General features: G+C 39.0%; 1 protein-coding gene and 1 non-coding gene across 12 annotated transcripts in view; one reads left to right on the top strand and one right to left on the bottom strand.

Moving 5' to 3' along the window:
• WDR33 (WD repeat domain 33) overlaps positions 1-24104 on the bottom strand; it is a 110596-nt gene that overhangs the window by 71316 nt on the left and 15176 nt on the right. Inside the window, exon 1 of one of the 11 annotated variants that reach the window (XM_040474720.1) lies at positions 8677-8770. The exons of the other annotated variants lie outside the window; for them this stretch is intronic. The gene's annotated coding sequence lies outside the window, so the exon portion shown is untranslated. Of the gene's footprint in view, positions 1-8676; positions 8771-24104 lie in introns of those variants that run through there. 11 annotated transcript variants of the gene reach the window in all.
• LOC121031205 (U6 spliceosomal RNA) lies at positions 17268-17374 on the top strand. The gene has a single exon (XR_005790615.1). It is a non-coding gene; the product is annotated as a U6 spliceosomal RNA (small nuclear RNA).

Below are 24104 nucleotides of genomic sequence, written 5' to 3'. Positions count from 1 at the left end.
TCTGTGTCTCCCCCTCTCTCTGCTCCTCCCCAGCTCATGCTGTCTCAAAAATAAATAAAAACATTTAAAAAAAATTTAATGTTTATGTATTTTTGAGAAAGGAAGAGAGACAGAGTGCAAGCAGGGGAGGGGCAGAGAGAAGTAGACAGAGTCAGAAGGAGGCTCTAGGTTCTGAGCTGTCAGCAGAGCACCTGACTCAGGGCTTGAACTCAGGAGCTACGAGATCATAACCTGAGCCAAAGTCAGACACTTAAATGACTCACCCAGGTGCCCCCCAAAATAAACATTTTTTTTAAATAAATAAAAATATTAAGCTTATCATAAGACCCCATTTTATTTATGCAAGAATAACTAAAAAAATTTTTAAATCTGGGGGGCATCTGGATGGCTCAGTTAGTTGAGTGACTGACACTTGATTTCGGCTCAGGTCATGATCCTGAAGTTCATGAAATCGAGCCCCACATCAGACTCTGTGCTGACAGCACAGAGTCTACTTGGGATTCACTCTCCCTCTCTCTCTGCCCCTCCCTGACTTGTGGGCTCTCACTCTTTCTCAAAATAAATAAACATTAAAAAAATTTGTAAAAAAAAAATTTTTTTTTCTTTCTAATTTTTAATCTTTTTTGTCCTTTCAAATTTCCTAGGAATAGTGTAAAAAGAGCAATAAACTATCCTATTTCGTATGAATGTTGAAAGTATGTATATCTAATTTCAGGATCAAAACAACTACCACAAAAACGTATTTCTCAGCATTGTGTATTTACATATTCATACAAGCAACACTAACATCTGAACAGAAAAAATATTCTCTTGATTTCGACTCAGGTCTTGACATCAGGTTCATCAGATGGAGTCCCACACTGGGGCTCCGTGCTGAGCAGGGAGCCTGCTTAGGATTCTCTCTCTCTCGCTCCCTCTGCCCCTCTCCCCTGCTTGTGCTCTCTCTAAAAAAAATAATAAATTGTTTTAAAAAGCTCAAAAATAAATAAAAATCAAATGAACATCTTTAGGGGTGTCTGGCTGGCTCAGTCAGTAGAGCCTTCAACTCTTGATCTCAAGATCATGAGTTCAAGCCCCAATCTAGGCATGGAACCTACCTAAAATAAATTTTTAAAAACAAATAAACAAACAAACAAACATTTTTAGGGGCTACACTTCAAGGAACTATATATCACCAAATGGAGAAAATGAAAATAAGAGCTTTATCCTTCATAATTACTGTGATTTCTACTTACTCTATTATTCACTTTAGCTACATTAACAGAACAACTTAAACTACACTCAGGTTTGTCCCCAAAGCATGTTCATCTATCTAGTGTGGAGGGAAGGTGGGACAAGAAAGATAAACTAAGGTACAGAGAGGACAAGTAATTTGGATATGATTATTAAACACTACATACTAACAAGAAAACCAAACGGCTAAGGAAAAAAAAAATCCACATGAAACAATGAACTCATCACGTCTTTATTGTACACACAAGCCTTCAATGTTTCAAGCAATAAGCAAAATTTCATCAAGTGCCTACTTTATATTATACCCTGCACCACATATAGCATATTATTCTGATTTACTGAGTATCACTTCTAAGTTCAGAGAACAGATTTCAGACCTTGTGGTGGTTGGACCCATCTCTATTTTTGGCAAATACAAAGACTCCTGAGTTCACAAGAGTTTGCAGCATATTCTTAGCCTTCAAGCTTTCAACTACTCCCCAAAAATAAGCAAACCACTCAACTTCTCTGCCTATGTTTTCTCAACCTGGACAAGGAAGTTAATGTACCTAACTTCCAAGATTCTTTTTGCTCAAAGATACTATTTTAAATGAAATCTACTATTCTGTTAGCCAACACAGTGACGAGTCTGTTGAACAAAGTGGAATATCCAGACTTAGTTCTCCACTGTTTGTGCACACAAGTCTATACCAGCATTATAATTATGGTTCTTGTCGCAACTGACACAAAGTAACAGGTTTTGCAAGCTTCATCATGTGGCAATTATACCAAAATTATACCTGAAGATAGAAAAGTGAATAGAAAACTACCGTAAGTGCTTTCCTTCAATAACAGTCATTACAAATTTCACATTGTAGAACTGTGCTAAACAAGAACTAATTTTATTGAACCTAAGCCTCCAAATAAAGTAACAAAAACTGTACATGAATGTTAACAAAGCCTCAAAAATTATGAAACGAATAGTACAATGAAGAGAAAGAACAGGAAGGTATTCATTAGTAAGGGTAAGACTTAAGTTGGAAATTAGATAGGAAAATTAATATAGGGTAATGAGCAGGCACTACCAAATGTACTGAGGCAGTTCCCAGCCATGAATACACACACATTTAGAAATTGCTGAAACAGTTGAAAAATCCCCATGGCAAAGGGAAGCCTAATGAAAAATTCAATTCATTTCAAGAATTTATCAGTGAGCACTAACTACCTGACAGGCTCAAAAGACACACACACACACACACACACACACACACACACACACACACACTGCTATCAAAAGACTGACAGTTTGTAAGTAGGTATTGTACCTGACTACAGTAGCTATAGCAGAATTTGGTCCAATTATCAAATCAAGTAATTCTTACCATGTCAACCAGTAATCAGAGCTTCTGATCACAAAAAAAAAAGCTTGTTTTCCCAAACTGAGATGAAATAATTCTAACCAAGAGCAAATTATCTATGCATTAAAGAGCTAGGATAGCAAGTACAATAAGTATGGAACTTCTAAAAATAATAAAAGGTTTTAAGACCCCCACATGATTAACACAAACCTGGACTCCACTGTCAGAACCTTAGCCTGGAAACCTCTATTTTAAGATTATTGATCTCCAGGGGCACCTGGGTGGCTCAGCTGGTTAAGCGTCTGACTCTTGATTTCAACTCAGGACATGATCTCCCAGTTTTGTGATTTTGAGCCCTATGTCAGGCTTTGTGCTGACCATGTAAGCATGCTTAGAATTCCTCTTTCTCTACCCCATTCATGCTCTCTCAAAATAAATAAATTAACTTAAAAAAAACTTTTAAGACTATTGATAGCCAAACCAGTAAATATGTCCTGGGATGAATAGTCTACCCTAAATGAGATCTGATACCTACAAAGTCCCAGAACTTTGAGGGGACCTACATGAATGGTAAACAAGGCCAGTAACAAAAGCATCATCATGATCCCTTTTTCTTCACTGCCCAATCTTTAATAAATGTGAATCCCCAACAAATTAGGAGAAATTATAATGAGACCATTCAGTTTTTTAAAGAATAAACAAGACAGCTGTTTATATAAGTAGTTTTTAAAAGTTCACATGATTCTGTATCTTGACTGTGGTAGCAGATACACGAACCTATCCAAAAGGTTATATCTGATTGTACAGTGTCACTTATATGACATTCTTGAAATAACAAAATAACAAAAATGGAGAACAGGAGTTAGGGATAGGGAAGGGGTATGATTATAAAAGGGGAACTACTGTGGTGATGAACTGTTAAGGATCTTGACTGTGGTGGTAAATACACAAATATATACATATAATGAAATTACAGAAAATTACTCACACGAGCACCAGTAAAACTCAAGAAATTTGTATAAGATCTATAGATTAAAATCAGTATTAATCTCATCTTGTGATATTGTGCTATCATTTCCAAGCTGTTACCCCTGGGAGAAACTAGACAAAGTACATGGGACCATTAGGTATTTTTTTTTTAATTTTTTTAAATTTACTTTTTAAGACAGAGAGAGAGACAGAGCATGAGTGGGGATGGGGCAGAGAAGAGAGGGAGACACAGAATCTGAAGCAAGCTCCAGGCTCCGAGCTGTCAGCACAGAGCCCAACACAGGGCTCAAACTCACAAACTGTGAGATCATGACCTGAGGCAAAGTTGGATGCTTAACCAACTGAGCCAGTCAGGCACCCCATTCGGTATTTTTCTTCCAAATGCACTGAATATATAATCATCTCAATAAAAATTGATTAAAAATGTTAACATGAGGGGCACCTGGGTGGCCCAATCCATAAAGTATCTGACCTCAGCTCAGGTCACAATCTTGCGGTTTGTGGGTTTGAGTCCCACACTGGGATCTGCACTGTCAGCTTAGAGCCTGTTTCAGATTCTCAGCCTCCCTCTCTCTCTGCCCCGCCCCCATTCGGGTATTCTTTCCCCCCCCCCCCCCCCCTCTCTTTCTCTCTCTCTCTCTCTCTCTCTATCGGGGGCCTGGGTGGCTCAGTCGGTTAAGTGTCAGACTTCCCCTCAGGTCATGATCTCACAGTTCAGGAGTTTCAAGCCCTCCATCAGGCTCTGCACTCACAGGGACAGCCGGCTTTGGAGTCTCTCTCTGCCCCTCCCCAGTTTGCGCTTTCTCTCAAAATAAACTTAAAAAATAAAAAAATAATTTAAAAAGTAAAGATTCTATCTCTCCCCCTCTGCCCCTCTCCCCTGCTCACTTGTTCGCTCTCTGGGGGAAAAAAAAAAAGGAAAGAAAAAAAAAGAGCATTTTAAGACTACCATAAATTTGTTGATAACTAAATTGGACATCAAAAAGCAAATTTTTTGAAATGTTTATTTTTGAGAGAGAGAGAATATATTAGTGGGGAGGAGCAGTGAGAGAGGGAGCCAGAGGTTCCAAAGCAGGCCCTGCACTGACAAGAGCAAGCCCAATCTGGGGCTCGAACTCCCAAACCATGAGATCATGACCTGAGCTGAAGTCAGACATTCAACCAACAGAGCCACCCAGGCACCCCTAAAAATCAATTTTATTTAACTCTCAGTGTAGGAGTTTTCCAACTTTTATAGCTTTCAGCCACAGTTTCAACTGCAGAACTCTTCATAACCTGGGGTAAGGAGCTTGCACTGCATACTTAGCTGTGAAGTTACTGAAACGTTTTAGTGGATACTGAACTTGACCAATTTAACATGTTACTTAATACTATACTTGGGCTTTTAGATTGTTTTCTGTGCCATTTCAAGAGCTTTTACATATAATCCACACATGAACATAATTCTGGCTGTCGACTTAATTAGAAAATAATTCAAGATTCCACAAGTGTGATTCTGGGATAAAGAAATCTGTACTATCAATTGTTTCAATGGAGATAAACTCAGTGTGGTTTTTCCCCTTGTCATTAGCATACAAAACAAGAGAGCTTTTCCATTTTTATGTGTTTTTTAAACTGGATTATGTATTAACTTACCAACTATTTAAGCCAATAAAAACTGAACAAACGAAGTCTCACTGGATTACTGAATTTATCTTTGCAAAAGTAAAAATGATGCAACATTTTCTAGATAAAGTAATCTCCTAAACTAGGAATAAGGAATTCAAAGATTCAAGTACGAGCCAAAACCAGCAGTTCCCAAAGCCAGGCTTTAAGGCTCTCATCTTCATCCTGATTTAACTGTATGGGATATAAACCAAGCAGCAGAGATTTTTTTTAATGTTTATTTATTTTGAGGGAGAGAGAGCAAGGAAGAGAAAAGAGATAGAGGAGAGAGTCAATCCCAAGCAGGCTCCACACTGTCAGCACAGAGCCCGACGAAAGGTTCAATGAGAAAAACCACGAGATCATGACCTGAGCCAGAATCAATAATCAGGTGCTTAACCAACAGAGCCATCCAGGCACTCTGTGAGCAGCAGCGCTTTTTAAAGCGTGAATCATCAAACAACCACAACCAAGATGCAGAACCCTCTGTTATCAATCTCCTATCACTAACCCTAATCCCTGGCAACAACTGATGTTTCCCATTACTGTAATTTTTCTCTTTTGTTGAATGTCATATAAATAAAATCACACACTGTGTACCCTTTTGAGTCTGGCATTTTTCACGTAGCTTAACACTTTTGATATTCACCAATGTTGTAGCAAGTACCAATAATTCCATTTTTTTTAAGTTTTATTTATTTACGGGGGGAGAGAGAGAGACAGAGAGAGAGAGAGAGAAGGAGAAGGAGAGAGAGAGAAAGCAGGGGAGAGGCAGAGAGTGGGAGAGAGAATCCCAAACAGACTCCACACTATCAGTACAGAGCATGACACGGGGCTCAATCCCATAAACCATGAGATCGTGACCTGAGCTGAAATCAAGAGTCAGATGCTTAACCGACTAAGTCACCCAGGTGCCCCCCACCAATAATTCCTTTTTTATTATTGAATTCTATGGATATACCACATTTTGTTTATCCATTCTCCAATTCAGGAGAATGCCTGTAGCACTTAACAATTTGAACAAAATTGCTACTGACATTCACATGTAGTTTTTGTGTGAACTGTTATAAGTCTTCATTTTTCCTGAGTAAATATCTAGGATTGAAACTACAATGGTGGAGGGCGCCTGGGTGGCTCAGTTGGTTTAGCGTCCAACTTCAGCTCAGGTCATGATCTCGTGGTTTCATGAGATTGAGCCCCTATCAGGCTCTGTTTGCTGTAAGCACAGAACCCACTTCAGATCCTCTGTTCCCCTCTCTCTTTCTGCCCCTCCCTCACTAGTGCTCTCTCTCAAAAATAAACATTAAAAAAATTTTTTTTAATTAAAAAACAAAACTACAGGGTCATGGAAGTTTTTGTTTAACTTTATGGGAAGCTTTCAAAAGATTTACCAAAGTGGCTGTACCAGTTTGCATTCCCACAGCAATGTATTGTATGTGGGAATGTATGTGTTCCAGTTACTCTACATCCTCACTAATACTTAATATTGTCAGCTAGGGAGAGAAGGATTGTTTATTTTCTTAGTCACCCTAACAAGCGTACAGTCACATCTCACTGTGGCTGTAATTTGCATTTCCCTAATGACTAATGATGCAGAGAATCTTTCAAGTCCTTACTTGTTACCCATACATCATGTCCAGTGAAGTTTCAGGTTCAAATCTTTTGCTCATTCTTTAATTCGGTTTTTTTCTTATTATAGAGTTTCAGAATTATTTCTGTACTCTACGTATAAAATCTTTGTCAGATATGTGATCTGCAAATATCTTCTCTCAGTCTGCCACTTCTTTTCACTCTCTTCAGAGTATCTTTCAAAAAATGGAAGTTTTTATCTTTTTTTAAGTTTATTGGGGGGAGGGAGGGAGGGAGGGAGGGAGAGAGAGGGAGAGAGAGAGAGGGAGAGAGAGAGAGAGGGAGGGAGAGAGAGAGAGAGAATATCTGAAACAGGCTCTGCACTAGCAGTGAGGGGCTCGAACTCATGAACCATGAGATCATGACCTGAGTCGAAATCAAGAATCACACCACAAAGATTAATTTGTGGTGTCGTTAATTTTAACAACATCCAATTTATCAATTTATGTTATGCTTTTGGTCATATGTAAGAAATTTCATCTAAGCCAAGGTTACAAAGATTTCTCTCCTTTGTTCTCTTCTGCCAATTGTATTATTTTACATTTTACATTTAGATCTCTGATCTGAGTTCATTGCCACATTAGGTATAAGAGATAGTTTAAAATTCTTTTTTCTCATATGCTGTCCAATTGTTCTGACTCCATTATGTGGAAAAAAGGCTATCTTTACTGAATTGCCTTTACACCTTTATCGAAATCAAAGGACTGCATTTTTTCTATGGGTCTACCTCAATACCCTGATCACTGTAACTTCACAGAAGGTCTTGAAATCAGCTACATTTCAGATCAAATCCTCCAACTATGTTGTTCTTTATCAAATGGTCTAGCAATCTGTGTTCTTCTGCCATTTTATAATTTTTAAAAGCAGTTTATCATTATCTACAAAAAAAAGTGTTACTGATTTTGATCTGGGTGCACCAGGCTGAGGAGAAATTACATTTTAACAATACTGAGTCTTCAAACCACAAACAGTAATTCTCTACAAATATTTAGGCCTTCTTTGATTTGCTGCATCAGTGTTTCGTAGTTCTAGACACACAGATCCTGTATACACTTTGTCAGATTTACACCTATTTTTGGTGCCGCTTAAGTGGTACTGTTTTTTACTTATTTCCATTCCTGGTTGTTCATTGCTAGTATAAACAAATACAATTAATTCTTATACATTGTCCGTATATTCTGCAACCTTGCTAAATTCACATGTTGGTCCTAGAATCTCTCTTGTAGATTCCTTGGAGTATTCTACATAGACAATCATATCATCTGCAAATACGGGCAATTTATTTCTTCCTTTCTGTTCTAAAAACTTTATTTCTTTTTTTGCCTTATCACACTTCTCCATCTTAAAGGAGAAAACATTGTCTTCACTAGTAAGCATTATGGCATTAGCTACATACTTTTGTAGATGCCCTTCATCACATAAAAGAAAAACTCAATTCCTAGAATTTCTAGTTTGTAAGAATTTTTATCAAGTATGAAAAATTTTGTCAAATGCTTCTTTTCAATGTACACAGATGATCATATGGCTTTTCTTAGTCTTAATACAGTAAATAAGCCTCAACAACTTTTAAATGTGGAACACACTTGCATTCCCAAGATAAATCCCACTGGTCATGATGTATCATCCTTTTAATATATTGGTGGAATTTAACTCACATCTTGTCGTGACTTTTGCATCTATGCTCATGAAGAATATTAACATAGTTTTCTTTTCTTGTAACATCTTTATCTGGTTTTATTATCAAGCCTCATATAATGAATTGGGAAGTATTCCTTCTAACATTTCCTGGGAGACACTGTGCAGATTTGGTATCTTTTCCTCTTACATGTTTGGTAGAATTCACCTGTGAAACCATCTGGATGGACTTCAAGTTTCCTCCACTGGAAGGTTTTAAACTATGAATTCAGTTTCTTTAAAAGAAGACTATCTAGGGCACCTGGGTGGCTCAGTTGGTTAAGCATCCAAATCTGATCTCAGTTGAGGTCTTGATCTCAGGGACATGAGTTCATGCCCCATGTAGGTCCCCATATTGGTCACGAAGCCTACTTAAAAAAAAAAAAAGATGAAGACTATTCCAGTTATCTATTCCTTCTGAGTGAGTTTTGGTAGTTTGTTCTTTGAAGGAATTGAGCAGTTTCACTCAAGCTGTCACATTTTGGGCATAGAGTTGTTCATGGTATTCTTATTATTGTTTTAATGTCTATAAGATCTGTACTGATAGCTCCTCTTTCATTCCTGATATTGTTAACTTGGTCTCCTCCCTCACTATCCATGCTCTGCTTCTATTAAACAGTCTGTCATTCTTTCAAGTAAAACACCAGGTTCTGTAAAAAGTGAATATTAATATTACTATGAATATTACATAATTTCCTCAGGGAACTATTGTACTTCTGTAAATAGCAAAAGTGCTTTATCCACACTTCCCATTTCATCACACACTATCCATTAGTCTGCTTGGCTTGCCATAACAAACTAGTACCGACTGAAAGGCTGAAACAAAAATTTATTTTCTCACAGTTCTGGAAGCTGAAAATCTGAGATCAGGGTGCCAGCACAGTCAGGCTCTTGGTTTGCAGACAGCCACCTTCTTGCTATGTCCTCACATGGCAGAAAGAGACAGCAAGTACTCTGTGTCTCTTCTTATAGGGACCCATCAGGAAGCCCCTACCTTCATTCCCTCATTTAAACCTAATTATCTCCCAAAGGCCAGATTTCCAAATCCCATCACATTGGGGGTTAGGGCCTCAACATATAAATTTTACAGAGACATGATTCAATCCACAGAACGCTCTATTTAAAAAAACATATATTCAAGGTGGGTGGGAGGATGGGTGATACAGGTAATGGGGATTAAGGAGTACACTTGTCATAATGCACACTGGATGATGTATGGAATAGGTGAATCACTACACTGTACATCTGAAACGAATATAACACTGTGTGTTAACTATACTGGAATTAAAATAACTTGAGGGGGAAGGAGGCCTGGGTGGCTCAGTTGGTTAAGCATCCAGCTTAGGCTCAGGTCATGATCTCACAGCTTGTGAGTTGGAGAACCACATCAGGCTCTCTGCTGTCAGTGTGGAGCCCATTTTGGATAAATAAAAAATAAAAATAATTATAATAATAATAAAAACAAATTGGGGCACTTGGGTGGTTCAGTCGGTTAAGCATCTGACTCTTGATTTCAGCTCAGGTCACGATCTCACGGGTTTGTGAGTTTGAGCCCCACATCAGCCTCCATGCTGGCCATGCGGACCCTGCTTGGGATTCTCTCTCCCCCTCTCTTTCTGCCCCTCCCCTGGGCATACACGCTTTCTCTTTCTCAAAATAAATAAATAAATTTTAAAATAAAATAAATTAGAGGCGCCTGGGTGACCCAGTTGGTTAAGCATCAGACTTCAGCTCAGGTCATGATCTTGCGGTTCGTGGGTTTGAGCACTGCAACGCACTCTGTGCTGACAGCTCAGAGCCTGGAGCCTGCTTCAAATTCTGTGCCTCCCACTCTCTCTGCCCCTCCCCCATTGGTGCTCTCTCAAAAATAAGCAAACATTTAAAAAATTAATTAAATAAAATAAATTAAAAACGCAAAACCAAAGTGGCGCCTGGGTGGCTCAGTCAGGTAAGTATCCAACTCTTGATTTCGGCTCAGGTCATGATCTAACAATTAGTGAGTTCGAGCCCCAAGTCGGGCTCTGCACTGACAGTGGGGAACCTGCTTGGGATTCTCTGTCTCCCTCCCTCTCTGTCTCTCTCTCCCAGAAATAAACATTAAAATATATATATATATATTCTCAAGGGTTGATATTTAATTAAATTATTTTTAATGTTTTACCAATAACATTCTCAGGTGAAATTGACTTTTTTTTTTCTTTCCAACTACCAGTGTAAGGTGGTAGTAAACATAAAATGACTATTAGTAGAAATTTGATACCACTGCCTTGAACCATGCTAAGGAGCCAAGAGTTTTATCCATTACTGCTTTCACACCATACATACAAATGTCAACATAGTAAAAAGGCCTAATAATATCTTAGTATTATGAAAGTAGTTCTGACCTTAATTTGAAAACTCGCCACTGCCATACAGAATTAAATTCAAATAACTAGCACAGAAGAACTTATTACAAACTATGAAGTACATTATTAATTTAAGATATTATTACAAATTATTCACAAGAAACATAACCAATAAAACCTGACCAATTCCTAAGCTTTCCAAATTTATTTATGAAAATGATAAAGTTATGCTTTCAACTTGATGAATATACACCTTAGAAATAAATGGGAAATTCCACAGAATCTAAAAAGAACAAATAAATAAAACTATCTTGGTTGGAATGAAACAAACAAACAAACAAACAAAGAAGGCCAGTGGTATGCTATAAACACTCTCAAATTTGTTTATGCTTGTATCACTTATAAAAAGATATGCCAGAGGCGCCGGGGTGGCTCAGTCGGTTAAGCATCCGACTTCAGCTCAGGTCACGATCTCGCGGTCCGTGAGTTCGAGCCCCGCTTCGGGCTCTGGGCTGATGGCTCAGAGCCTGGAGCCTGCTTCTGATTCTGTGTCTCCCTCTTTCTCTGCCCTCCCCCATTCATGCTCTGTCTCTGTCTCAAAAATAAATAAACATTAAAAAAAAATTTTTTTTAAAAAGATATGCCAGAAACACTATCAGTGATGGTTTCTGGGGAAGGGAATTAGATGACTTAATGTAAGGAGGAGAAGAAACTTACTCAACACCTTTTGAATTATAGGTGTTCAAATTCTATTGGAACCATCTATTATATGTGTTGCCGCCCAAAATAAATGAGATTTGTTTCATAGGTAGTATTTAATGTTCCGGTATATTAAAAACTCAATGTAAAACACTGTAAAATTTCACCGTCTCACTCCACTTAAGAAACAGAAGCCAGAATTCAGTTTTGTTTTTAAGAATATATTTTTCCAGGGTACCTGGGTGGCTCAGTTGTTAAATATCTGACTTCACCTCAGGTCATGATCTCATGGTTTGTGAGTTCGAGTCCCACATCAGGGGAGCTGGAGCCCCACTTCGGGTGAGCCTGTGCCCCGCTTCAGGTGAGCATGAGCCCCAGATCCGGTGAGCTCAAGCCCCGCTTCAGGTAAAACACAAGGCCCACTTCAAATAATCCCCGCTTCTCTCTCTCTCCCTTCCTCCCTCTCTCTCCTCTGTCCCTTCTGGGATTCTCTCTCTCTCTGTCCCTTGCTCACTTGTACCCTCTCTCCATCTACAAGAACATATTTTTCCATTTCAGTATATAGTATATGCATTATCATTCTAAAGCAGTAAGGGTCCTATTTGATCTCCTTTAATGAGTAGATAGTATCCATTTATAAATGACAAAAATACAAGTTTAATTGCATATTCTATTTGGGATTAAGTTTTCAACCAAAAACTTGGATAGTTTTTAGCTGGAAGCTCTGTAAGGCTGAAAAACATGCTTACATGCTTGACATCTATGTGATAGGTCTCTCCAAATGGGGAATTCAATTCAATACAGTTATTTCTGGAGAACTGACAGTTTCACTAGTACATTATTTCAAACACACAGACAAATAAGGCACAAGTCTAACAACTATTTTATTTGGAATACCATTTTTAATACTTTTAACCAAAATTAATTTTAAATGGAAAATATGCCAAAAAAACTGTCCTTTCACATGTGATTACACAATACTGGAAGAGAAAAGGAAGACTTATTCCAGATTATGTGACTGTTTATCTGTTTAGATAAACTAACCTTGGGGGCACCTAGGTGGTTCAGTCAGTTAAGCACCTGACTTCAGCTCAGGTCATGATCTCGAGGTTCATGGGTTCGAGCCCCATATCAGGCTCTCTGCTGACAGTTCAGAGCCTGGAGCCTGTTTTGGATTCTCTGCCTTCCTCCCTCTCTGTCCCTTCCCCACTCACACACATGCTCTCTCTTTCAAAAATAAATAAACATTAAAAAAAAATTTTTTTAATGTAACTAACCTTGATGGAACCCTGATTTAAAAAAAGAAAATGTTAAACAAGTGTCAGTGAGGATGTGGAGAAAAGGGATACCTTGTACATTGGTGGTGGGAATGTAAATTGGTATAGCTACTACGGAAAACAGGATAAAGGTTCCTCAAAACATTAAAAATAGAACTACCCCAGGATCAAGGAATTCTACTTCTGGGTAATTATCCACAGAAAATAAAACTACTAATTTAATAAGATATATGCACCCCATGTTTACAACCTAAGTGTCCATCAACAAATGAAAGGATAAAGAAAATCTGTGTGTGTGTGTGTGTGTGTGTGTGTGTGTGTGTATGCAACACAATATTTGGCCATAAAAAAGAATGGAGTTTCTTTTTTTTTTAATTTTTTTTTTCAACGTTTATTTATTTTTGGGACAGAGAGACAGAGCATGAACGGGGGAGGGGCAGAGAGAGAGGGAGACACAGAATCGGAAACAGGCTCCAGGCTCTGAGCCATCAGCCCAGAGCCTGACGCGGGGCTCGAACTCACGGACCGCGAGATCGTGACCTGGCTGAAGTTGGACGCTTAACCGACTGCGCCACCCAGGCGCCCCAGTCCAAGAATGGAGTTTCAACATAAAAAAGAATTGCCAGTTTCAACAACATGGATGGACCTTGAGGAAACTATGCTAAGTAAAATAAGTCAGAAAAAGACAAATACTGTATAGGTGAAACTTACATGTGGAATCTAAAAACAAAACAAACAAAGGCCAAGTTCATACATTTAAGAAAACAGATTAACAGACTGGTGGTGGCCAGAGGCAGGGGATGAAGGTGGGAGACATGGGTGAAGGGGATCAAAAGGTACACCACTTCTAGTTGTAAAATAAATACGTCATGGGGATATAACGGACACTTGTTAATGGACACTCATTAACAATACTGTATTGCATATTTGAAAGCTGCTAAAACAGATCTTAAAAGTTCTCATCACAAGAAAAAAAAATTTGTAACTATGTGAGGTGATGGCTATTACTAAATTTGTGGTGATCATTTTTCAATATATGCAAATACTGAATTACGTTGTATACATAAACTATATAATGTTATATGTCAAGTATACCAGAATTTTAAAAATATAGTGCAAAAAAAGTTATACAAAATAATTTATTGAACTTATATATAGTTCAATTAGGTAACCTGGGTAAATAAAATTAGGTAAATAGAATTTGTCTGTCACATTAGATAAACAAATACATATTAATTAATATTAGGTAATTATTGCTAATTTTCTTTTCTTACTGCTATATGGTTAAGAAAAATCTCTTTATTGGGGCGCCTGGGTGGCGCAGTCGGTTAAGCGTCCAACTTCAGCCAGGTCACGATCTCGCGGTCCGTGAGTTCGAGCCCCGCGTCAGGCTCTGGGCTGATGGCTCGGAGCCTGGAGCCTGTTTCCGATTCTGTGTCTCCCTCTCTCTCTGCCCCTCCCCCATTCATGCTCTGTCTCTCTCTGTCCCAAAAATAAATAAAAACGTTGGAAAAAAAAAAATTTAAAAAAAAAAAAAAAGAAAATCTCTTTATTACTGCTGATGATGAACACAGAGGTTTTTAGAAGTCTGCATCTTTCAGAGCTCATAAAAAACCTAAATGAACAAATTAATCCCTCTCTAACAACTATTAGAAGTCACTTGAAGATCCTGTTCCATCTCAATATCACATTATTATGGACACTGATGATCCCATTATATATGCTGAGTCAAATCTGTATTGTCTATTACATAATTTGCATATTTTTAAGCCTTGGTCCACTGTGAAAACAACACATGGTAATAACAGATTATCTGTTAAAAGAGGAGAAAATAGGGGCATCTGGATGGCTTAGTCAGTTAAGCATCTGATGTCAGCTCAGGTCATGATCTCACAGTTTGTGGGTTTGAACCCCACATCAAGCTCTCTGCTGTCAGCACAAAGCCCACTTTGGATCTCCTGCCTCCCTCTCTCTCTGCCCTCCCCCCCGCCCAAAATAAATAAACACTTAAAACAAAAGAGGAGAAAATAAAGTAGAAAATAAATATACCACCATTTGCCATTAATCATGTGTACAGTTGTGGATTATGTACATTTTTCTTTTTTCACATTAATAATTACAATTTAAGAGTTTTCCATATTACAAAACTCTTTGTAAATGTTTTTAACAACTTCCTAAATGTTCCACTAAGAATATGATTTACTTAAATGTCTCAATGCTTAGTAAAGGAAATGAGCCTCCACCATCTCTTCTTTAATAAGATCTCAATTCACAGACAATGTCCTCTATGCTGTATTTGCCGATGGAAGTGGACAACAATTACCTTGGGTTTGTTTGGTGATTATAATTTCAGGTCTGTCACTCTTGTGACACTGGTGGACATTCAAAGGAAGAGAGAAAATACATATAATCATCTCAACTAATTTTTACTTCTAACAGGTAAACGTTAAGTAGCAGTGCAGGGCTGATCTCTGTTTACTGTACCGTGACATGCAAAAGGCTCTCCTAATAATCCACATTCAAACTGAAGAGGAAAACTGAAATCTCTAATGAAGCTGTATGTATTTATGAGTATCAATGAATAAAAACTGCTTGGACGGTTTACCTTTAAAAAATCTCATTGCTGGATTTTTTAAAAGTATTTTTAAAATTTTTTTAAATATTTATCTTTGAGAGAGAGGGAAAGACACAGTGAGAGTGGGTGAGGGGCAGAGAGAGAGGGAGACAGAAAATCTGAAGCAGGCTCCAGGCTCTGAGCTGTCAGCACAGAGCCCAATGCAGGGCTCGAGCTCACAAGCTGTGAGATCATGACCTGAGCCAAAGTCAGGTGCTTAAGTGACTGACCCACCCAGGTGCCCCTAGTATTTTTATACAGAAGCACACATAAGATTATGTTTCAGCTGGTCTTATGCAAATGTCATCCAAGGCTCACAAGAATCTAACCCTGTATTTCCCCTAGGAACAACCATTTAGTATTTGCTAATTCAGTGTCATAACAATATCACAAAATATTATTGCCATGAATAACAGGAATCAACTAGAGCTGAGAATACTTACTATTCACAGGGAAAAAATAATAGAATTGGATGGGAAAGACAGTACAAGAATGTTCTCATTCTCTTTTTAATCTCTTCCAACTATAAGAGCCCCTTACTCAAGTCAGTCTTAGAAGCAAGTTCAAGATACACAAGAAAACTGTACCACTCTAATACTATTCACAACTCCTCCACAGAACACCTAAGCCTTGGGGGGAGAGGAGTACAAAGCATTTGAATAAAAAGTATAAGGAACTAGGAAAGCTAACTAAGACTCTATTTGAGGCTCTGATAACTTCCCTGTCAATGCTGGGGAACTTTTTGACACTGTGATTTCTTTTTTAAAGTTTTTTTGGGTGGCTCAATCAGTTGGGCATCCGACTTTGGCTCAGGTCATCTCACAGCTTATTGGTTCGAGCCCCACGTCGGGCTCTGTGCTGAAAGCTCAGAACCTGGAGTCTGGTTCTGATTCTGTATCTCCGTCTCTCTCTGCCCTTCCCCCGGCTCACATTCTCTCTCAAAAATAAAAACATTAAAAAGCATTTTTTTAATAAAGTTTTTTTTGGAGGGAGGGGGGCAAACAGAGAGAGGAGAAAATCCTAAGAAGGCTCAGCACTGTCAATGCAGAGCCCGATGCGGGGCTCAATCTCACAAACTGCAAGATCAAGACCTGAGCTGAAATCAACAGTCAGACATTCAACTGACTGAACCACCCAGCCACCCCAATATTTTGATTTCTAAAATGAAGGAATAAAATTAAGGACCACTAATATCACTCAATACTTAAAATCTGTAAAGCACAGAATGATTATGAATTATAATCCTGTATTTGATATTCAAGAAAACTTTTGCTATTTTTAAACCAGGTTACAACTGGCTGTGATTTCCAAAAGTACCTTTGTATATTTACAAATTTCAGAAAACCATTCTATGATTTAATAGAGATGAACAGAGGCAAACAAAAAATGTCTTACAAAAAATTGTCTTGCAAAAAAATCTTTCAGTCAAGTTCACAGGCATAAGCACCAGAGAGGAAAAAAAAAAAGACTATTACTTCAACCTATCTGTAACATGAAATTTTATATAACCATTTAAAATCTTGAAATATTTTAAACAAATTGCACATGATCTTCAGAGCATGAACGGGGGAGGGGCAGAGAGAGAGGAAGACACAGACTAGGAAACAGGCTCCAGGCTCTGAGCCATCAGCCCAGAGCCTGACGCGGGGCTCGAACTCACGGACCGCGAGATCGTGACCTGGCTGAAGTCGGACGCTTAACCGACTGCGCCACCCAGGCGCCCCAAATTGCACATGATCTAATGTTAAGTGGAAAAATGAGATTGTGAGTAATTACAATTACTTTAAAAGAACCATACACTTTTGCGCAAAAGCCAAAAAATGAGGTGCTCACTTCAGCAGCACATATACTAAAACTGGAACAATACAGAGAAGATTAGCATGGTCCCTGCACAAGAATGACACACAAATCCGTGAAACGTTCCGTATTTTAAAAAGGGGGGGGGGCAGAAAAATGGGAAGGGACACATAAGAAAGGCAACAAAGCATGGGAGTTATGGTAAAATTTTGCTGTCTTCTTTATACCTTCAGTTTTTCTAAGCTGTCCACAACAAATGTGGATTACTTTTACAAGAAGGTAGGAATGGTGTTTTCTTTTTAAAATGCTTTTCTGGGGGCACCTGGGTGGCTCAGTCATTTGGGTGCCCAACTCTTGATTTCACCTTGGGTCATGATCTCACAGTTTGTGGGGTCCAACCCTGCATAGTACAGAGCCTGCTTGGGACTCACTCCCTCTCCCCTGACCATGTTCTCTCTCAAGTGAACAACAACAACAAAACTCTTCAAAAAAATAAAAATGCTTCTCTAATATCTCTAACTTTGCCAAATACTCCCACAACCACTGTTAACTACAACCAAACCACTGTTAGTTAATATATTCCTATCTGATGCTCTCAATTCTTTTTGTTAATTTATTCTTACATATTATGCTCAATTTATTCAGCAGTCTTTGAACTCCCAAAATATACTATGCATAATCTTAGAAAGCATACATCACATTGGTAAACACACACACACACACACACACACACACACACACACACACTATCTTTCTACCTAAACTTCAAATTCCTTGTAAGCAAGGATGGCATTGGGTTTTAATTTTTTTTTTTTTTATTTTATTGATTTACTTTGAAAGAGAGCATGGGGGAGGGGTAGAGAAAGAGGTGAGAGAGAAATTCCAAGCAGACTCTGCACTGCCAACAAAGCCCAATGCAGGGCTTGATCTCACAAACCTGAGAGATCATGACCTGAGCTGAAACCAAAAGTCAGACAATTAACCAACTGAGCCATCCAAGCATCCCAAGGACTGAATGTTTCTTTTTTTTTTTAATGTTTATTTCTTTTTGAGAGACACACACACACAGAATGAGCGGGGGCGGGGGGAACAAAGAATTCAAAGCAGGCTCCAGGTGCGGAGCTATCAGCACAGAGCCTGATACGGGGCTTGAACTCACAAGCTGTAATGTGACCTGAGCTGAAGTCGGAAGCTTGACTGACTGAGCCACCCAAGTACCCCGGACTGAATGTTTATAATCTCTGTATTTCCAATGCCTTGCATACAGCCTGGCACATATAAAAATTGTCATATATATATATATGTTGAAATATATACTTAACAGGGGCGCCTGGGTGGCTCAGTCGGTTAAGCATCCGACTTCGGCTCAGGTCATGATCTCGCGGTTCCCGCGTCGAGCTCTGTGCTGACAGCTCGGAGCCTGGAGCCTGTTTCAGATTCTGTGTCTCCCTCTCTATCTCTGACCCTCCCCCGTTCATGCTCTGTCTCTCTCTGTCTCAAAAATAAATAAACGTTAAAAAAAAAATTAAAAAAATATATATATATACTAACAGAAAATCACCATTGGAACACCCAATAATACTTGCTGCAGACAGGATCCACCAATGGATTAAGAAAATTCGTAGGCAGAAGTTTGAGAACAGTATATTTTACATAATTCCAAAGTATCTACTCCAAGATACTAATTACAAATGAAAAAACAGTAACTATGCAGTAGACAACCAGCAAAGTATCTGCTCAGAGAACAACATAAACTGTTGTGTTTCTATATTACAGAGAATGAGCTAAGAGAATTTTCACCAGATTGAAAGGGTATGTTCCAAATAGTCAAAACTTAAAATACAGAATATGTGTTGCACATATAAAATAAACATTTTGAGGTGGTGACACAATCCCTGAGATACACAAAAAGATAAAGTCCATTTGCCAGAATAACTATAAGAGAGACAACTAATGTAAACAGCCCTCTTAACTATCCATCAAGAGCCTTCTGTATATATACTCATGTATATTAATACAGCCTTCTGTATTAATACTCTTGGATGGGTGCGTCTGGGTGGCTCAGTCCGTTAAGCATCCGACTCTGGACTTTGGCTCAGGTCATGATCTCACTGTTCATGAGTTCGAACCCTGCATCAGGCTCTGCCCTGACAGTGTAGAGCCTGCTTGGGATTTTCTCTCTCTCTCTCTGCGCCCCTCCCTGGTGCTCACTCACTCTCTCTCCCCCTCTCAAAATAAATAAACTTTAAAATAAAATAAAGGGGCGCCTGGGTGGCTCAGTCGGTTGAGCAACCAACTTTGGCTCAGGTCATGATCTCACAGTTCATGAGTTCAAGCCCTGCACTGGGGCTCAGAGCCTGGAGCCTGCTTCTGATTCTGTGTCTCCCTCTCTCTCTGCCCCTCCCCCACTCATGCTCTGTCTCAGAAATAAGCATTAAAAAAAATTTTTTTTAATAAATAAATAAATAAATAAAATAAAAATAAAAAGGATGACTGCTCTAAATAAACAAGACATACAGGGCCTGGAGCCTGCTTCAGATTCTGTGTATGTGTGTGTCTCTCTCTCTACCCCTCCCCCACTCTCACTCTGTGTCTCTCAAAAATAAACAAACATCTGGGGCACCTGGGTGGCGCAGTCGGTTAAGCGTCCGACTTCAGCCAGGTCAGATCTCGCGGTCCGGGAGTTCGAGCCCCGCGTCAGGCTCTGGGCTGATGGCTCGGAGCCTGGAGCCTGTTTCCGATTCTATGTCTCCCTCTCTCTCTGCCCCTCCCCCGTTCATGCTCTGTCTCTCTCTGTCCCAAAAATAAATAAAAAAAACAAAACAAAACAAAACAAAACAAAATAAATAAACATCAATAAAAATTTTTTAAATAAACAAGACTTAGGAGCCAACCAAATCGAACATATAAACCTTGATTAGGTCCTGGTGTTTGAAAAAACAGCTATCAAAGACCAGCTGAATGTAGAACAGATATTACATAATAATAGGGAACTATGACTAATTTTCTTAGATACGATACTGCATGTTACTACTGCATGCTGAAGCAATACGTGTCATGTCTGCAATTACTCTCAAATGGTTCAAAAACATGTATGTATGTATGTATGTATGTAGAGACAGAATGTTATGGATTAAATTACATTCCCCCTCAACATCCTTAAATTGAAGCCCTAACCCTTAGTACCTTACTGGGTACTAGGGTCATTGCAGATGTCATTAGTTAGTATGAAGTCATATGGAGTAGGATGAGCCTGTAATTCAACGTGATTGGTGTCCTGATAAAAAGGGGAAATTCTGGACTTCCAGCCTCCAGAACTGTGAGAGAATAAATGCCTTTTGTTTGAAAAAAAAGGGGGGCATGGGGATTTGGACACACGTAAACACTGGAGTTATGCCAGCACAAGCTAAAGAACTACCAGAAACTAAGAGAGAAACCTGGAACAGATCCTTCCCTAACATCTTCAGAGGGAACAAGGCCCCACTGATACTTGATCCCAGACACCTAGTCTTCCGAAATGTAAGACAATAGGGGCACCTGGATGGCTCAGTCCGTTAAGCATCCAACTTCGGCTTAGGTAGATCTCACGGCTTATGAGTTCAAGCCCCCATCAGACTCTCTACTGTCAGTGCACAGCCCGCTTCAGATCGTCTGTCTCCCTCTCTCTATGCCCCTCCCACACTCACATTCTCTCCTCAAAAAAACCTCTTCGACCTCAGCTGCAGCAATTTCTTACTTGACACATCCCCAAAGCCAAGGGAATTAAAAGCAAAAATGAACTATTGGGACCTCATGAAGATAAAAAGCTTCTGCACAGCAAAGGAAACAACAAAACTAAAAGGCAACCAACGGAATGGGAAAAGATATTTGCAAATGACATATCGGACAAAGGGCTAGTATCCAAAATCTATAAAGAACTCACCAAACTCAACACCCAAAAAATAAATAATCCAGTGAAGAAATGGGCAGAAAACATGAATAGACACTTCTCTAAAGAAGACATCCAGATGACTAACAGGCACATGAAAAGATGCTCAATGTCACTCCCCATCAAGGAAATACAAATCAAAACCACACTCAGGTATCACCTCACACCAGTCAGAGTGGCTAAAATGAACAAATCAGGAGACTATAGATGCTGGCGAGGATGTGGAGAAACGGGAACCCTCTTGCACTGTTGGTGGGAATGCAAACTGGTGCAGCCACTCTGGAAAACAGTGTGGAGGTTCCTCAAAAAATTAAAAATAGACCTACCCTATGACCCAGCAATAGCACTGCTAGGAATTTACTCAAGGAATACAGAAGTGCTGATGCATAGGGGCACTTATACCCCAATGTTTATAGCAGCACTCTCAACAATAGCCAAATTATGGAAAGAGCCTAAATGTCCATCAACTGATGAATGGATAAAGAAATTGTGGTTTATATACACAATGAAGTACTACGTGGCAATGAGAAAGAATGAAATATGGCCTTTTGTAGCAACATGGATGGAACTGAAGAGTGTTATGCTAAGTGAAATAAGTCATACAGAGAAAGAGAGATACCATATGTTTTCACTCTTACGTGGATCCTGAGAAACTTAACAGAAGTCCATGGGGGAGGGGAAGAAAAATTTTAAAAAAAAGAGGCTAGAGAGGGAGAGAGCCAAAGCATAAGAGACTCTTAAAAACTGAGAATAGGGGTGCCTGGGTGGCTCAGTCGGTTAAGCGGCCGACTTCGGCTCAGGTCATGATCTCGCGGTCCATGAGTTCGAGCCCCACATCAGGCTCTGTGCTGACAGCTCAGAGCCTGGAGCCTGTTTCAGATTCTGTGTCTCCCTCTCTCTGACCCTCCCCCGTTCATGCTCTGTCTCTGTCTCAAAAATAAATAAACATTAAAAAAATAAAATTTGAAAAAAAAACTGAGAACAAACTGAGGGTTAATGGGGGGTGAGAGGGAGGGGAGAGTGGGTGACGCGTATTGAGGAGGGCACCTTTTGGGATGAGCACTGGGTGTTGTATGGAAACCAATTTGACAATAAATTTCATATTAAAAAAATAAAAAATAAAAAAAATGTTTAGTGGGAGGGGGGATAGGCTAGATGGGTAGGGGCACTAAGGAATCTATTCCTGAAATCATTGTTGCACTATATGCTAATCTGGATGTAAGTTTTAAAAAATAAATAAATAAATAGAAAACAAACAAACAAAAAAATGTTTAGAGGGGCACTTGGGTGGCACAGTTTGATGGGCGTCTGACTCTTCATCTCAGCTCAAGTCATGATATCATGGTTCATGGGTTCGAGCCCCACATCAGGCTCTACACTGTTGGCATGGAGCCTGCTTGGAATTATCTCTCCTTCTCTCTGACCCTCCCCTGCTTGTGATATCTAAGTAAATAAACTTAAAAAATAAAATAAAAAACAAATAAATGTTTAGAACCGTAAAACAATAAGTGACTATTGTTTTTTTTTTTTTTAACGTTTATTTATTTTTGAGACAGAGAGAGACAGAGCATGAACAGGGGAGGGGCAGAGAGAGAGGGAGACAGAATCCGAAACAGGCTCCAGGCTCTGAGCTGTCAGCACAGAGCCTGACGCGGGGCTCGAACCCACGGACCGTGAGATCATGACCTGAGCCGAAGTCAGACGCCCAACCAACCAAGCCACCCAGGCGCCCCAATAAGTGACTATTGTTTAAGCAACCCAGTTGTGTTATGGCCACCTAGCAAGCTAATAGAAAAAGAAACTACACCAAAATTGTAATAAATGTTGAATCTAGGGGGCAAGTATATGGTATTAACTACTTTCAACTTTTCTGCATATCTAAAATGTTTAGTACCTCAGGTAATACCTTAGAAATGTGTGAATATTCTGTTCTCTAATAATCAACCATTTAGTAGCCATTGATGATACTTACCTGAATAAAAGGAGCTTTGTTTATCGATATATCCATAAAATAGCTTGCTGGGATTTTGACTTGGATCACACTGAATCTACAGATCAAATTCAAAAGAGCTGACAGCTTGAACAATATTGAATCTTCCTGTCCATGCAATATGGAATATTTTTCCATTTATTTAAGTATTATTTGATTTCTTTCAAAGAGTTTACAGCTTTCCTCATGCAGATTTTGTATATTTTCTTTAAGATTAATATCTAAGGGATTGGGGGGGTGCTAATATAGATAGCACTGCTTTATTTCCAGATTCCAACTGTTCGTTGCTGGTATATAAGAAAGCAATTGGCTTCTGTATATTCATCTTGTATTTTGAAACCTCGCTATAATCAATTAGTTACAAAAGATACTTTGTTAACTCTTGAAATTTTCTACATAGACAATCACATCTGTGAACAAAGACAATTTTTTTTCAAAGAGCTTAGTTTATTTTTTTCTAACTTTATTTATTTTGGGGGCGGGGGGGAGCACGCACGAGGCATACGGATGCATGGGGCAGGGAGAGAGACAGAATCCCAAGCAGGCTCTGCAATGTCAGCACGGAGCCCAATCTATGGCTCGAATCCACAAACTGTGAGATCATGGCCTCAGTCAAAATTCAGAGTCAGACACTCAACCAACTGAGCCAGGTGCCCCGAACAAAGACCATTTTAATTCTTCCTTACCAATCTGTATACCTTTTATTTCCTTTTCTTGTTTTACTGCATTCTCTAGGACTTCCAAGACAATGCTGAAAAGGAGTGGGGAGCAGGGACATCTTTGCCTTGTTCCAGATCTTAGCCTTTAATTTCTCACACTATTAAAGTATGATGTTAGCCATGGGGGTTTTAGAGATGTGCCATATCAACTTGGGAGAGACCCCCTCTATGTTTGGTTTGCTGAACATTTTTATCATGAATAGATACTGAATTCTGTCAAATGCTTTT

This window comes from Herpailurus yagouaroundi, unplaced genomic scaffold (genome assembly GCF_014898765.1).
Source record: "Herpailurus yagouaroundi ecotype Mexico unplaced genomic scaffold, PumYag 140, whole genome shotgun sequence".
In the NCBI taxonomy this organism is placed as follows: Eukaryota; Metazoa; Chordata; class Mammalia; order Carnivora; family Felidae; genus Herpailurus; species Herpailurus yagouaroundi.
The sequence above is the reverse complement of the archived record's forward strand: the minus strand, read 5'-3'. Positions and strand labels throughout refer to the sequence as shown.